The sequence below is a fragment of the Hibiscus syriacus genome, unplaced genomic scaffold, assembly GCF_006381635.1.
Source record: "Hibiscus syriacus cultivar Baekdansim isolate YM2019G1 unplaced genomic scaffold, ASM638163v2 tig00110076_pilon, whole genome shotgun sequence".
In the NCBI taxonomy this organism is placed as follows: Eukaryota; Viridiplantae; Streptophyta; class Magnoliopsida; order Malvales; family Malvaceae; genus Hibiscus; species Hibiscus syriacus.
The window spans coordinates 696,934-713,063 of record NW_024062586.1 but is presented as its reverse complement, the minus strand read 5'-3'; the positions used below and the strand labels follow the sequence as shown (position 1 = coordinate 713,063).

The following is a 16,130-nucleotide window of genomic DNA, read 5'->3' as shown; positions in this document are numbered from 1 at the left end:
AATAACATTCTAATTGCTTCCATACTAGCTACGGGAGCGTATGTTTCATCATAGTCTATGCCTTCTTCTTGAGTATACCCTTGAGCAACAAGTCTAGCCTTGTTTCTCACTATATTACCACTTTAATCAAGTTTATTCCTAAATACCTATCTAGTACCTACAATAGATTTATTGCTAGGCCTTTCAACTAATGTCCATACTTTACTTATCTCAAATTGATTTAACTCTTCTTGTATAGCCATAATCGAATGTTCATCATTTAATGCTTCTTTAATATTCTTAGACTCTATGCATGAGATAAATGCAACATTATTACAAATATTTCTAAGAGAATATCGAGTTGTTACCCCTTTGGATGGATCACCTATGATTTCACCATCCTTGACATAGTTGTACTCTCTTGGGTAAGATATTTCCCTTTCTTCAATGGTTGGATTCTCGAGAGGATCATGAGTTTGCTCATCTTTTGTTTCTTCCTTTGATGATGGTTTTCTAACGTCATTTGTATTTATAATGCCTACATCATCATTCACACAAGAATCCTTCCTCGGAAGGAGATTATTATCAAAAACAACATGTATAGACTCTTCTACAACTAAAGTTCTTTTATTAAATACTCGATAAGCTTTAGAATTTAAGGAATAACCCAGAAAAATTCCTTCATCACTTTTAGCATCAAATTTGCCAAGATTGTCTTTACCGTTGTTCAAAACAAAACATTTACATCTAAAAGGATGAAAATAGCTAATGTTAGGATTTTTATTTTTAAAAAGTTCATATGGAGTTTTCATCAAAATAGGCCTAATCATTACTCGATTAATAATATAACAAGCGGTATTTGTGACTTCTGCCCAAAAATATTTTGGCAAATTGTTTTTGCAAAGCATGGTTCTAGCCATTTCTTCTAAAGTTCGATTTTTCCTCTCAACAACTCCATTTTGTTGAGGGGTTGTAAGTGCTGAAAAATTATGGCTAATACCATTAGAATTAAAAAACTCAGTAAATCCAAGATTTTCAAATTCAGTTCCATGATCACTCCTAACACTAGTTATAGAGTAACCTTTTTCGTTTTTGATTACTTTTGAAAACGTGATGAATTTTTCTAATGCTTCAGCTTTAGTACTTAAGAATAGAACCCAAGTATATCTAGAATAGTCATCTACCAAGACAAATGCATATTGTTTTCCACCCAAGCTAGTAGTCCTAGCTGGCCCAAAAAGATCTATATGGATCAATTGTAATACTCTACTAGTTCATACATCGTTAATGGATTTAAAAGAAACTCGCTTCTATTTTCCTTTAGCACAAGCATCACAGATTTTATCATTGTCAAATTTAAGCTTAGGCAAGCCTCGAACTAAATTTCCTTGAATTAGCCGTTGCAAAACACTCATACTAGCATGTCCTAGTCTCCTATGCCATAACCAACTAGCATGCTTATCCTTAGCAACTAGGCATAAATTAGTCATATCAACAGAGTCTAAATGCACCATGTAATTGTTTCCTATTCTATGACCAATAAGCATAATCTGATTAGATGCAATGTGAATGACTTTACAACCATTAGTTTCAAACATGACATTGAATCCCTTATCACATATTTGACTAATGCTCAAAAGATTATGCTTTAATCCATTCATATATAAAACATTCTTAATTTGTATGGAAGAGGTATTACCTATTGTACCAATATCTTCAATGTGACCTTTTGAATTATCACCAAAAGTCACTTCTCCATTTTTGGCGTTAAGCTCTATGAACCGGCTTTTATCCCCGGTCATGTGTCTTGAGCATCCACTATCAAGGTACCATGAGTTTGAATTTATTTCCCGTGCCTTGTAGCAATGCCCCTTTTCCTACAAATAAAGATTAATTTCTAATATTTGGTACCCAAATTCTTTTGGGTCCATATTCATTAGTTTCCAAAATCCTAGTCCCCTTAGGTATCCATTTGTTTAGGATATCTTTATCTTTAGTAGTAATGAGTCCTTTAGGAACCCATATACTTCTAACGATTTTTCCATTAGAGGTTCTTCGGGGACCTCTATGATTGTAGTTTTTAAAACTTTTTCTAACAAAGTTGGATTTTGAATTTTCTCCAATTTCAAAACCTTTTGTTCCAACTTTATCAAGAGAAGCTTTAAGATCATCAATTTTCTTTTGATGATCATCATTGATCTTTGAAAGTAAATTTAGCAAATCCGAATTTTTCTTTTCAAACTCTTCTACTTTGATTTGCAAATCTTTGATTTTACTTTCAAGATCGTTGTTGGTTTTGGATATGAGTTTATTTTTATTTTTCAATTTTGAAATATTATTTTTATATTTTAAAAATAATTTCTCCTAATCCGAAGCCAACCCATTATATTCCTCTAATAACTCCTCATAAGATAAATCATCTAATTCGGATGAGTTAGAAGTTACCTTAGAATCTTTCCCGAATGATATCAAGCACAAGTTAGCTACTTCTTGTTCCTCTTCATTGGAACCTTCTTCATCGCTCCATGTAGCCACATGAGCCTTGTGCGTACTCTTTGATTGACCCTTTCTCTTCAATTGTGGGCAATCATATTTGAAATTCCCTGAGTTTTTTGCATTCATAGAAAATGATAGGGTCCTTATCTTTTGGTTCATTTTTGAGGCCTTCATTTTGTTTGAATTTTCTTCCTCGGTAAGGTCTCATCATTTTTCTGAACCGTTTGGAAAACAATGTCATTTCCTCGTCATCGTCATTTTCATCTGAATCACTCTTATCTTTTGTGGATTTGAGAGCAACTCCAATGTTTTTCTTCTTCTCCTTCTCTTTTGGTGTCTCGTCAATCTTATCGAGGTCCACCTCATCTTCAAGCATCATTTCATGAGTGAGGAGGGAACCAATTAGCTCTTCAAGAGTTAAGGACTTTAGTTTCTTAGCCTCGATGATTGCCGTCTTCTTGGATTGCCATGATTTTGGAAGTGAGCAAACTAACTTCCTCACAAGCTTTTCGTTTGGAATGATCTCTCTATATGATTTGAGACTATTGACAATCGTAGAGAATCTATCTGTCATAGCTTTGATATCTTCATTTGGTTTCATCCTAAAATTTTCATAGCTATGTGTTAAAAGACTAATTTTAGATTCTTTTACCTCATCGGTGTCTTCATGAGTGACTTGTAGTTTATCCCATATTTCTTTGGTGGTTGTACAAGATGAAACTCTTTCATATTCATCTGATCCAAGAGCACAAAATATGATATGGATGGCTTTGGAGTTGAGTTGGAACATTCTTGTCTCTCATTCACTCCACAATCTTGGATGAGTGAGAGGCTTGATATAACCATCTTCTACAACATTCCATGCTCCCAAGTCACTTGCTTGAATGAAATGCATCATCCTATTCTTCCAATAGGTATAGTTAGCTCCATTGAAGAAAGGATGCTTGTTGACGGGCATCGAATTGAGACCGGAGTCGACATTTGAAGTAGAGGCCATTAATGACTTGATAATCGATGTAACTCTTCCCGAATCGACTCAATAGGCGATTAAACCTTCAAATGAGTGAGGCTCTGATACCAATTGTTAATTTAATCGATCAAAGAAATTGACCAAGAGGGGGGTGAATTGGTAATTTAAAAATTAGTGGAAGCTTTTGCAGAAAATTGAAAATAATTGCACAGCGATTTAGAGTGGTTCGACTTTCTCAACCAAAGTCTACGTCCGCTACCTTAGCTATCAACACTAAGGATTTTCCAACAAATATACAAATTTGTTATTTCTTTTGAGGACAAAGAGTAACCTTACAACTCCCTCAAGAATTATACCCCAAATTCTTGAGCACACTATTTTTCAAAGAGAAATACACAAATTTGCAAACTTACAAGGAAAACCTCACAAGGTAAGATGTTTGCACAATTCTATAACAAGAAAAAAACACTAAAAAATAATTACAAATGAGCACAATGGTGTTCTTGAAAGCAAAATGAATATTGAAAGGAAAATTGGATTGATTTGCACAAACAATGAGTTTGATGCTTTCGCTTTGATTCTCTCTTGATTCTAGTTGCTTGTTATTTCTTCTTATTGATCAATGGCTTCTAAGCTTGTTTAAATACACATTCTAATGATTCTGAACGTTGGGGATACTTAGTGGAGTCAATAGAGCCCTTTAAGTGGGAAAACAATTAATTAAAGCAGTTGGGAGCGTTAGTGCATCGATGCATACCCATGGTGCATCGATGCATCAGTGTAAAATTCAAATATTTTGGCCGTTGGACCCTTAGTGCATCGGCGCACTAAGAGTGCATCGATGAATAAAATGCATTCGATGTTTCAAAATAGCCAGAGTGCATCGATGCATGGTTTGTGCATCGATGCATCAAATGCACTGAGTGCATCGATGCATGATATGTGCATCAATGCATAAAATGCATTCGATGTTCAATTTAATTCATGGTGCATCGATGCATGGATTAGTGCATCGGTGCATCACTTTGAAAAATTGATTTTAGGCTTGATTTTGGTTCAAAATACTTTGTGAAAATTGTTTCAAAAATAGTTTAAGTATAAAACACAATTTTACACATTTAGTAAGGTTTGAAATTGATCTTGAAAGACTTGGAGTAATAATTTGATATTCGATTAATTAAATCAAATATTCTTAGAAAATCATTTGTAAAATGTTAAAATTCATTTAAACTTAATTTGTTATATCGAAACATCAAAATGTTTTCAACACAAAGGCATCCGTTTTGTTTGAATGGAACATATTTGGAAGAGAATAAAACTGTTATTCTCCGTCTTTAGTATGGTTCCTGGAAACATAAATGTTCATCCAAGAAGAAGAAAGAATCAAACCAAGAATCGATTCCGTTGGCTATAGTTTCAACCTATAGATCTGTAGCCATGCTGATATTCTTTTCCATTTATCCACTAAATTCTGCCAATATTCTTTAGATATGATATTGGATATCTAAATTCATAATTTTAAAAAGAAATGGAGGGCTAAAAATCAACAAAAATATTATATCTTGCAAAAAAATAATCACATTTTGCAGCTGTATTTAGCTTCACAGGGAAGCCATGTTTCACTAATTAAATAATCACATGGGATAGGTTTAAGACATATTTTTGGAGGAAAAATAGAAAAGCCTTGAAGTTTTGTCAAAAAATGTTCGGTCTGTTCAATTGCAAGACAAAATTTTCCAATGCCATGTCTGTAAGTGCTTGCTCTACCTCCATTATCTTTGTTCATATGAAACCTCTGCTTCTATTTACATGTTGATTTCCAGATTTTCATAGTCTTTTCTTTCGATATGTAGATTTTTGAGCTTTTCGGTACATATGGATTGCATAGGATACAAAAAATAGATCCGAAGAGCAATCTCGAAAATTGATGATGTAACCCTTCTTTCTTCCTCTTAATATATATTTCTTGCATGCATATTGTAAATGGCTAGGGCTGTAAATGAGTCGATAAATGCTTTGTTTGAAGCTAAATCAAAATGAACGCAGGGGTAGACAATTTGGAAATCGACATGGGTATGCAGAAGGTAACAATGACAAGATATGTGGACGAGAAGAAAGTGTTGAAAGTGGTGAGGAGAACCGGAAGGAAAGCAAATACTATCATTATGCTTCCTAGTATTTGGATGAATCCGCTTATAATTCTTCTTATAACTATTACATGCATGGGTTTAACGAACACGTGCATGGCTACTTCCCTGACCAAGCTTACACCACTGTCCCTAACGAAATTGTTAATCTCTTTAGTGATGATAATGTTCATGCTTTCTGCAATATCATGTGATTTGCACTTCTGTTTTAATAATTCTCATTAATTTACTGTAATACCCCAAAATTTTGGTTAGTGACCAAAATGTAAAATTTGAAAGTTTGGTGGCCAAAGTAGAAAATTAGGAGAAGTTTAAGGACCTGAGTGGTAATTTTCAATTTACTCTTGAAAGTGATGTTTTATTGAAATCAGATTCTTGATCTGGAAACTGTATTAAAAACTAGGAAGTGTTAAAGTCCGGTAAAAAATCGGTAAATCGGATCGAATATAAATTTTGGGTAAAATTGAAGGATGGTAAATTAAGCTTAAAAAAATATTATTTCCACATTTTAAAATGATGAAAAATAATATAAACATTTGAATTTGAGGATTTAATTCCAAGTTAAATTTGGACAGTTAGATTAAAATGGCAAGTTCGTAATTTTTGGAAAATTGCTTGGGAAAAACGGTAAAGTGGGAAATATTTTGACCATCATTGACTTTTGGAAGATGATAAGGATGAGGTGTCTTGGTGTGATGGTAATTATGAAGTTTTATTAAGGGTAAATAGGTCTCACTAGTAGAAAAAATCCCTTTAATGACGCGCATTGTGCGTCATCTATGGGTGAAAATGACACACATTTGCCTGTCGTTGAAGCCACCGACATGAATTTAAGATGACGCGCAACTATGCGTCATAAATTTATGACGCGCATTTATAACACGCATTTATGACGTGCATTTATGACGCATATTTATGACGCGCATTGCGCGTCATTGAAGCCCCTGTCATAAATGAAGACGACACACATTTGTGTGTCATAAATTTATGACACGCATTAATGACTTACATTGCGTGTCATTGAAGCACACAGTATTAGAAAAGATGAAACACATTCGTGTGTCGTGATTGTATGTCGTAAATTATATATATATATATATATATATATATATATATATATATATTGTAGACTGACAAATAATCAAACTAAATCAAATTTAATGCCTTATAATACTAAATATATATATCATATTATATATAAGCAATCCATTTGCGTACAATATATTAACATTAAGTTATCAAAAATATTGTAATCATATGTCGATACAAAATATAACGGCAGAATAAAGTTTTCCATATAAGATACATCAAATAAGATAACGATGTTTAGAGATGTATCGTTATTGGTGATTCTGAAGAGACAACATAAGGATCTGCAATATAACATAGTCCATGAAGGCTCTTACTTGGCCTTTGAGATGTCATAGAATGAAGCAGGTGTATTCCTGGATTTGATACAAAGTTCCTAGAAACATGAGACGTTTTCTTTATAAGTAGTTATGCAACCTCGAATATAGAGTTCAAAATATTCTCTTTCAAGGACATAAACTTGTTTATACCTCGATTGCAGAAGCCAAACGTAGAATTGTAGCTTCACCCCATGGACGACCTATTAGTTGTAAACCTATGGGAAGTCCTTTTTTGTTAACCTGGAATAACCATAAGAAGAAAGAAAATGAGCCACAAGTTCTGACGGTTTCATTAAAAATTTTGGGTATTCTTTACAGTAGAACATGATCAACTCCACCCTTTTAGCCGGTTTATGTTTCCAGGTCCAAAGAGAACATAAAGTTTAATTAGTTTGGAAAAAGAAACCCAAGCTATAGAGTTACCAGGGGTAGTTTGAACTTGACTCAACTATGCAACAAGCCATAATCAATTCTAACAAAATGTACGATTGAATTTGGGACCTCAAGTAAGAAGGAATGTCTCACACAAATGTCACCTTCACAACCGCTCCAACAAAAGAAAATGAGCATATACTTTCCAACCGCTCTAGGAGTATATCTCACACAAATGTCACCTTCACAACCGCTCCAGCAAAAGAAAATGAGCATATACTTGAAACTAAAAGGATGCATCCTTTCCAACCATTTGAGAAAACCTAGTAAGGGAGCTTTATATTCACATTTTTGTTATTAGCAATTTATTACTCAATTGATAAATTCAAATTTTAAATACAAGCTAAACTCTAGTAAGCATGTCCTACAAACATATTTACAATGAAAATAGACCAATCTACTCCATCTTTATTGAAAAATAAACCAAAAATGTTAAAATAAAGACCACAAAACCTACATCATGCCATTATCCTGAAAGCAAACATGCAAGAACAAATGGTACATGAAGATTATGAATTTAGTAATTGAAAGAAAAAAGAAGGCAAAAGATGATGTACCTCTTCATCATCCTCAAAATCTTCTTCATCAGCATCTTGCATCAGGTTATGGAAAAAATTAAAGGAAGCATAAGATGATCATAAATGGTATAAAACAAAACCAAGGGAAGAATCCAAAGGAAATAAAGTTACATTATTGAAATATGTGAGGGGATTAGGCCATAAATCCTCCTTAATAATCTCTGCTACCTGTAGTGTTTATCAAGTGAAAGCTTAGGCCAGGCGCAAGCTCTTTAACAAAATGAGAAAAAAGAAGAAGGAAAACCTACATTCACACAGCATATGCATAAAGAGTTTACCTCATCATGAATTTCATCCATGTCATCTTTCTGCTGAGCATTAGAAAGCTAGGTAAAGAAGCTGCATTCATGTGTAATAAATTTAGTATAACATAGAGATGGTGGTTAAGTGAAAGAGGCAAAATCAAATACAAGACAATGTCATAAATGACCCAAGCTTTGCAGTACAACAAATTCCTACCATGTTAGAAGTTATAATGCAACTTAATAAACTAAAAGAAACATATAAATGCGTACTATTTATAATCACAATACACAATAATACATAATGCATGTGTAATCTTAATTTGTCTCCACTAAAAAAGGAAAACTCTATCTGCCAAGGTTTAGCTCTACATAACAAAAGGAAGATGACTCATGAAATAACTAAGATTCTTATAAGATGCTAAGCTAAAGTTCAATAAAAAATTATTGAGAAAAAATGAAGTGACTACATTACACAACAGAGAAATTAATCTCAGGTTTTATGTGACTAAATTCCTCAGGTTGGGGAGAAATTTGATTGACAAATATGATAGCAAACCTTTCTTCAGCAAATTGTCGCTTGTTTCCTTTCTTCTCATGGTCAACTCCATTTGGCAAGCCCTTGATATTTAGAAAACTAATTTAACATGATAACCAAAGGAAACAAATAACATAAGTAGACATGACAAGAGAAGAAACCCTCACCATTCCTTCTTTCCACTTGATTTTGGTAGCAGTAATCTTGGTTCCTTCATCAAGGAAGGTAAAGGTCTCAATAAGGTTCGCATCTTCAAAGTATGGATTGGGATTGAAGTTCTGAAAAATATAACAAAAGCCAGTCAACAAATTGTGATGACTGATTAGACCATGATTAAATGTAAAATGCAACTTCAATTTACTACATAATAAGATAAGAAAATAAAAATAAATAAACTTACAAATGTAATGGAGTAGCTAGATTTCAAATCTTTAAAATCTTCCACTTCAAGTGAGCTAATATACTTAAATATCTATCAAGCAACAAAAGGTTGAAAATAAGAAGAATGAATAAATAAGAAAGAAATTACCTAGAATTACATATCAGGAAAATCCATAACACTTCTTATAAATGAATGAATAAATAAATGGAACTAAAAATAAATTTTGCAAAGTAATATAAGTGTTGAACCAGTTTCAGTTTGGGAAAGAAGTGATATTAAACCTTCTGATCCTTTTCATTCAAAAGTTCACTAAGAGCAGGATGACTCAAGAACTGTACATAAAAGAACAAATAAACTGAAATCCTTGTTCTCTACATAGAGACAGATTTAAGGGAAAAATCCCTAAATTGATAGGAAATAATAGAAGAGCTTACAGCCGTTAACCATAAATCAAGAATCGACTTATTCTTCTCATTCCGCTTATCATAGATTGGCTTGCATATTTCATTGTACTTCTGCTCCACTTCCAAAACTTTCTCACTCGCCTCCTCATTAATCTACAAAATACCAAAAAAGGAACACCAATAGAAACACCAGATATAACCATTTACCACTTACAAATAAGCTCAATGCAAACATATGCAAATTAAATCACCTTAGTAATTAGAAATGATATTCTAAAGTAACCCCGTTAAACAACGTGTTTAATGACTCTTTAGGTTACAATGAAACAGATAACAAAACAGTGAAAAAAGCGGTAATATAATAAACCTTGAGGAGGGAATTCAGGTTTAAACATGGGTTTTTTTGGAATCTCAGTTTTCTACAACATCTGCAAAAACTAAACATGAAAATTACAATTAAAATTTTGTTAGATAATAGACTCGTACTTTAAACTGAGTAACAAATATATAGACAAAACAAAGAGGAAACTTACAAAACAAACAAGAAAAAAAAGAGGGTCGATTCATCTGTTTAAAGTTGTAAATGTAACTAAACAGAAAACCAAAAAAAAATAAATCGTACTGATATTAGAGAACAAGAGAGTGGGATCATTGTGAGGACGAGGTGGAGGGAGAGACAGTGGTGCGGTGGAAGAGACGGAGATCATCGAGTTCATCGGAGGCGAAAATGGGTGGCAGAGGCTAGGGATTCAAAATCGGGCCTAAGAAGAAGAACAAAATCAGGATGAAAAGCAGGAGAGAAAAGGAGAGAATGAAAGGAGTGGAAAATATTAGGCGGGGGAAGAAGCGGGAAAGGATGAAAATAATGGGGGAAATTAGAATACGACTCATAAAGATGACACACAATTAAAAAGTATACTCCGTGTTTTTGCAAATTTTATGGATTATGACTATTAAATATGACACACATTATTGTAAGTCATAAATCGTTCAGATTTTAAAAAACATGACATTTATTTTATGACACACATGTTTTGCAAGTCATAAATTAGCGCGTGTCATCGTTCGTGTGTCATTAAAGGTATATTTTCTTGTAGTGTCTTTTCCCAATTAAATGAATAAAATATTCATTTAAGCTTAAATTAAAGGTAAATTAACATGAAATTAATCAAAAATTTCATGTTATCTTGTTTATCTTTCTTCTCCCAAGCCGTGAACTCCTCCAAAGATGAGAGAAAATTTCTTTTCAATTTTTTAGCAATTTCATTTGGATTTTAAGTTAGTTAGAAAATTGTTCTACGCGAAAATCGCTATCTTTTGGTACCACTTATGCTTTCTAATCTTGCTTGATTTCAAATATACCAAATTCTAAGGTTTATGTTCATATTAGGGTTTATGGAGCAGATGATGAATCTTGTTGTTATTGAGGTTGTAGATTCATTTTCAAGCATGTTTGATGATTTAAACATGTTTACTCCACCTATAATTGCTTCCATGATTTTCGATCAAATTGTAGAGTTGTGGAACTTTATGTTTTGATGAAATTTTATTAGGGCCTTGATTGTAGAGATGATGTAAGGTTGGATGGAGGTTTATTTCATGCTTGAATTGAATCAAAATTGAGCAAAATCATGAAAACTCTAGTTTTAGGAATTTGGAACATTCAACCATGGCTTAAATGGATGAGAAAAATTATGGAAAAATTATGTAAAGGATGGAAATGATGTAGGAAATATTCTACAAGCCTTATAAAAATTTAGGGACCATTTTGTATGTTTTGAACAGTTGGGGGACTAAATCAATAATTTTCAAAAATGATGGGTTATTGTGTAATTATTCAATCGTTGATGTAATAAGCTAGAAATTGCTGTTTGGAATTGAAATGAGTGTTAGGATGTGAAATTTGATCATTATGAAACTTTGGAAAGTTTAGCGATTTTTATGCAATATTCGAATAGTTTGGGTGTTTAAATGAAATTGTGCCTTTGTAAATGTACTTGGTTGGTGATTATTTCAAAGCTAGGATTTTAGTATTGAAAGTTTAAGTGGTAAAATGGTAAAGGATTGTAATTTCCCATATTTTGGACTGGTGATTGAATAGTAAATTTTAAAATATGAGGATCAAAGTGTAAATTTGTAAAAGTTTAGGGAATAAAAATATAACTTTTTATTAGTGGAAGTCTGCAAAAATTTGAAGGAAGGTAGTTTTGGGATAGAGATATTATATTGATATTTTTTATTAGTGGAATTTGATTGAATTAGTGGAATTTGGAGAAATTTCCAAGTTAAAGTGGAATAGTGAAATTTAATGACTAAAATGATTTTTTTTGAAAAATTGGAAGGGTAAAGATGAAAATTTATAAATGAGATTTTTATATTTATTTAATGTTATGAAAGTGGAGATAAAAGGATGGAATGGTCGTAATTATTAAGATTCATTAATTTAATTCATTTTAAATTGAGTTTTCAATGAGATATTTTGCAAGAAATCTTTTATCTTCTCCAGCACCCTGACGTGGCTCCATAGCCAAGGTGCACAATCTTTTCTTTTTCATTTCTGGTCCATTTTAGTGAGAATTTAGACTAAAGTGTAAAATAAGAAAATGTTCCACACTTAATTATCTACAAATTGGTATAAGTATTTCATTGTTTTATGCTTAAATGGTGAAGTGGGTATTTATGGTGGATGAAGGGGAACTTATATTTGCTTGAAAAAAGCTTGAAATTTGATCCTAGGAGTGTTATGTAAGTATAAACAAACATGAAAATTGAATAATTTAGGAAATTATGTTTTAGATTTATTTGTAAGAATGGAAGACTGGTGAGGCAATTTAGTCTTTTTGAAGGAATGAATTTAATATTCATTTGAAATGAGTTATTAAATAAAAGGGGAATAGGAGAAATAAAAGATAAGTCTGAAGTGTTCTCTTCTTCTTCTTAATCCTCACGTCTCGAGCCCCCATAACAAAGGTAAGGCTTTAATTAATTGGTTTTGAAACCTTAAGTGTTATAGAGGCTTAAGGAAAGTTCAATGAGGATTAAAACTAAAAGATGAAGGTTTTATTTGAGATTTAAGATAATGGGTTTTTAAATAATTTGATGAAATTTGGTCTGGAACTGGAGTTTAAAGGTATATTTGACTTGTCAAAGAGGTAAATAAAAGATTGAGAGCTTTAGAAGTGGTTAAAAACATGTTTGAAATATGGGTGTGATTTTAGTTCTAAAGGGTTCTTTGGAGTTATTGGATGTTCTAGGGATATTCATGGATGTAAGACAGTTGGTTTGATTAATGATGAGTTTACTGGTATAGTTGGGGATAAAAATAAGAGATTTAGGTAGAAAATTGGTAAAAAGTGAAGTGAAATATGTAAAATATGGGTTAGGGTATCAGTACTGGAAGAACAATACCGATACTATAGGTTTAAATTTGAGGAATGAGAATGAACATGATGAACAATATCGACACTGATGCAAGTAGTATCGATACTGAAGTGGATTATCTATACCAAGAGGAAGGTATTAATACCATTATTGAAAAATGGATTCTATAATGGAAAAATGGTATCGATACTGAAGGGAGTATCGGTACCATAGTATTTAAGTATCGATACCATAGGATAGGTATCGAGACTATTCAACCTGGAATTTTAAGTTAGGATAAACTTTATTAGAATTCAAGAATAATAGTACTTTGAGTATTATTATTTTGTATAAATGTTAGAAAATATACTTATATTTGTATTGTATGTGTGATTATGGATGCTTGTGTAGATCGTAATCGAGCTCCTGAGTCAAGCAAACAGAAAGGTAAGGATAAAGCTGATTAGTCAGATTTACATTCTAGGCTTAATAGCGAGGCAAACCAGGTGAATGCAATTATTATGTACTTATATGCTATGATAGTCATAGATTCATTTTGCTTAATGTATGTATTGTATTTACCGAATGAACACTATGTGTGCAACTTAAGAAATTCATAATGAGTTTATGAATTTCCGTATTGGCACTGTGTGTGCAACTTAAGAAATTCATAATAAGTTTGTTAATTTCCGTACTAGAACTATGTGTGCAACTTAAGAAATTCATAATGAGTTTATGAATATCCGTATTGGCACTGTATGTGCAACTTAAGAAATTCATAATGAGTTTATGAATTTCTGTATTGGCACTGTGTATACAACTTAAGAAATTCATAATGAGTTTATGAATTTCCTTATTAACACTGTGTGTGCAACTTAAGAAATTCATAATGAGTTTATGAATTTCCGTACTGGTACTCTATGTGAAACTTAAGAAATTCACAATGAGTTTATGAATTTTCGTATTGGCACTGTGTGTGCAACTTAATAAATTCATAATAAGTTTATGAATTTCCGTATTGGCACTGTGTGTGCAACTTAAGAAATTCATAATAAGTTTGTGAATTTCCATATTGGCACTATGTGTGCAATACCACGTAGTTCATAATGAGTTTGTGAATTACCGTATTGGCACTACGTGTGCAAAACTATAGAATTTATAAAGAGTTGTAATAGTCAATTGGTATTTGGATAGTTATAATATACTCATGTTTAAAATTTACCTCATTATTGTTATGCCTCACTAAGTGATTACTTAGCGTGTGTTAATTTCACGCGTAGGTATTAGTACGAGCGGAGTAAGGAGTGCAATTGACATCACAAATCAAGGGTTGCCTCATCAGTAACTGAACAACAACTATGTCTACTTTTGATGTTGTTAACTGGCATGTAATAGAATTATGAAAATGCTCTGAAAAAACATATTTGACTTATAATGATGTAAAATTAAATATGTTCGAACTTTAATATTTATGTATATACTATAAGTTAATGAATGTTTTATTATTATTAAACTTAATGTTTTAAGATTAGAAAACAAAATTTTACTAGATTTTCAAAAGTGGAATGTTTTAAAAGTTTTGTAACATTGGTGACTCGTGTGCGGAGACGTATACGGGAAATGGGTGTTAAACAATTTGTAAGTTTTGGGAAAGTTGGTGGAAAAATAGTAATTATTTAAAGTTAAAGTAGTATATTGGAATTAATGTGAAAGTGCTTAAATATGACAAATGATATGAATTTAATTGGAATATTAAAGAATTATTTTAGACATTTTCAAAATGTTAGTTTATATTTTAAAGAAAATTTTATTCATAGCTAAATATGAAATGTTGAAAAAGCTAAGTAAACTATTATGAGAACTAATTATTTAAAGGACTTGGATGGGTAATTTAATAAAGATAATTTTTTTTATCAATTTGGTGAAAGAAATCAATATTGAATATACATTAATGATATTGTTAATATATTTAAATGAACATGAATTTATTATGTTAGTTAAATATACTAATATATGAATAAAATAGTATATGAATGTGACAATTTTTGTATTAATATTATTATATATATATATATATATATGAAAAAGATATAAGATTTAAATAAAGCCCAGTGTATAAAACTTGAGAATCATGGGTACATGAGGTGGAGTGATTCTGAATACTGATACTGGCACTTTATGTGCATTACTGTTCACTAATGACTGATACTGGCAATTTATGTTCATTACTGATCACTGATTACTAATACTGGCACTTTATGTGCATTACTATTCATTGATGACTGATACTGGCAATTTATGTTCATTACTGATCACTAATTACTGATACTGGCACTTTATGTGCATTACTGTTCACTGATACTTGCACTTTTTGTGCATTATTGTTCAATGATTACTGATACTAACACTTTATGTGCAATCTGTTAGTATTTATACTATATACCGTGCAAAATACTCATTATCTGACTCATTTACAATACATTCCCATGATTATACAATGGGCTATAAAATGAAACCAAAAAATACAATATTGTAAAAGATATAATATAATAAAGGAACAATGTAGGAAAAAGATAATATGGAAAAAGGAAACAATACAAGAAGAAGAAACAATACAAGTTTAATTATTGTATTACAGTAAAGTTTTATGTATAAAAATTAATTTATTTCTGAATGGTTTATAGATAAAAAGATATATTATAAGTTACTTGCATATGAAATAATCTGGTTAAATCTTATTTAATTAATTAAATGGTTTTATACTATGCTTTTATATGATATTTTGTACAAAATATATGTGGTATGCAATATTATTATGCGATATGATAAGTATAAATTAAATGGATTGAATCTGAATATGTATATGTGTGTGTGAATAATGTTATACACGTGAAAGAAAAAGGACTATTATAAGTTTACGTTACGTGCTTATTACGTAAAATACTCTATATTAATGTTTTTATATTTTTAGGAGATTTTGTATTAATTAATAGTTTCCATAATTATATAATGATTGTTTAATCTAAATTGCGAAAGATTAAGGACAAATCATATGTATTTAACTTAATAAATTTACATGCCTAATGTGGAACTATAATAATAGTCGTGTTAGTGGGTGGTTGTGTGGCGGTATATAATAACCATAAAGGTGATGTTTTAATTATAAATGTTATATATACATGGTGATATGAAA

At 31.4% G+C, this 16,130-nt stretch overlaps 1 pseudogene; it reads right to left on the bottom strand.

Moving 5' to 3' along the window:
• Window positions 1-2,722: 2,722 nt before the first annotated feature.
• LOC120214598 lies at window positions 2,723-9,812 on the bottom strand (annotated as a pseudogene).
• Window positions 9,813-16,130: the final 6,318 nt, after the last annotated feature.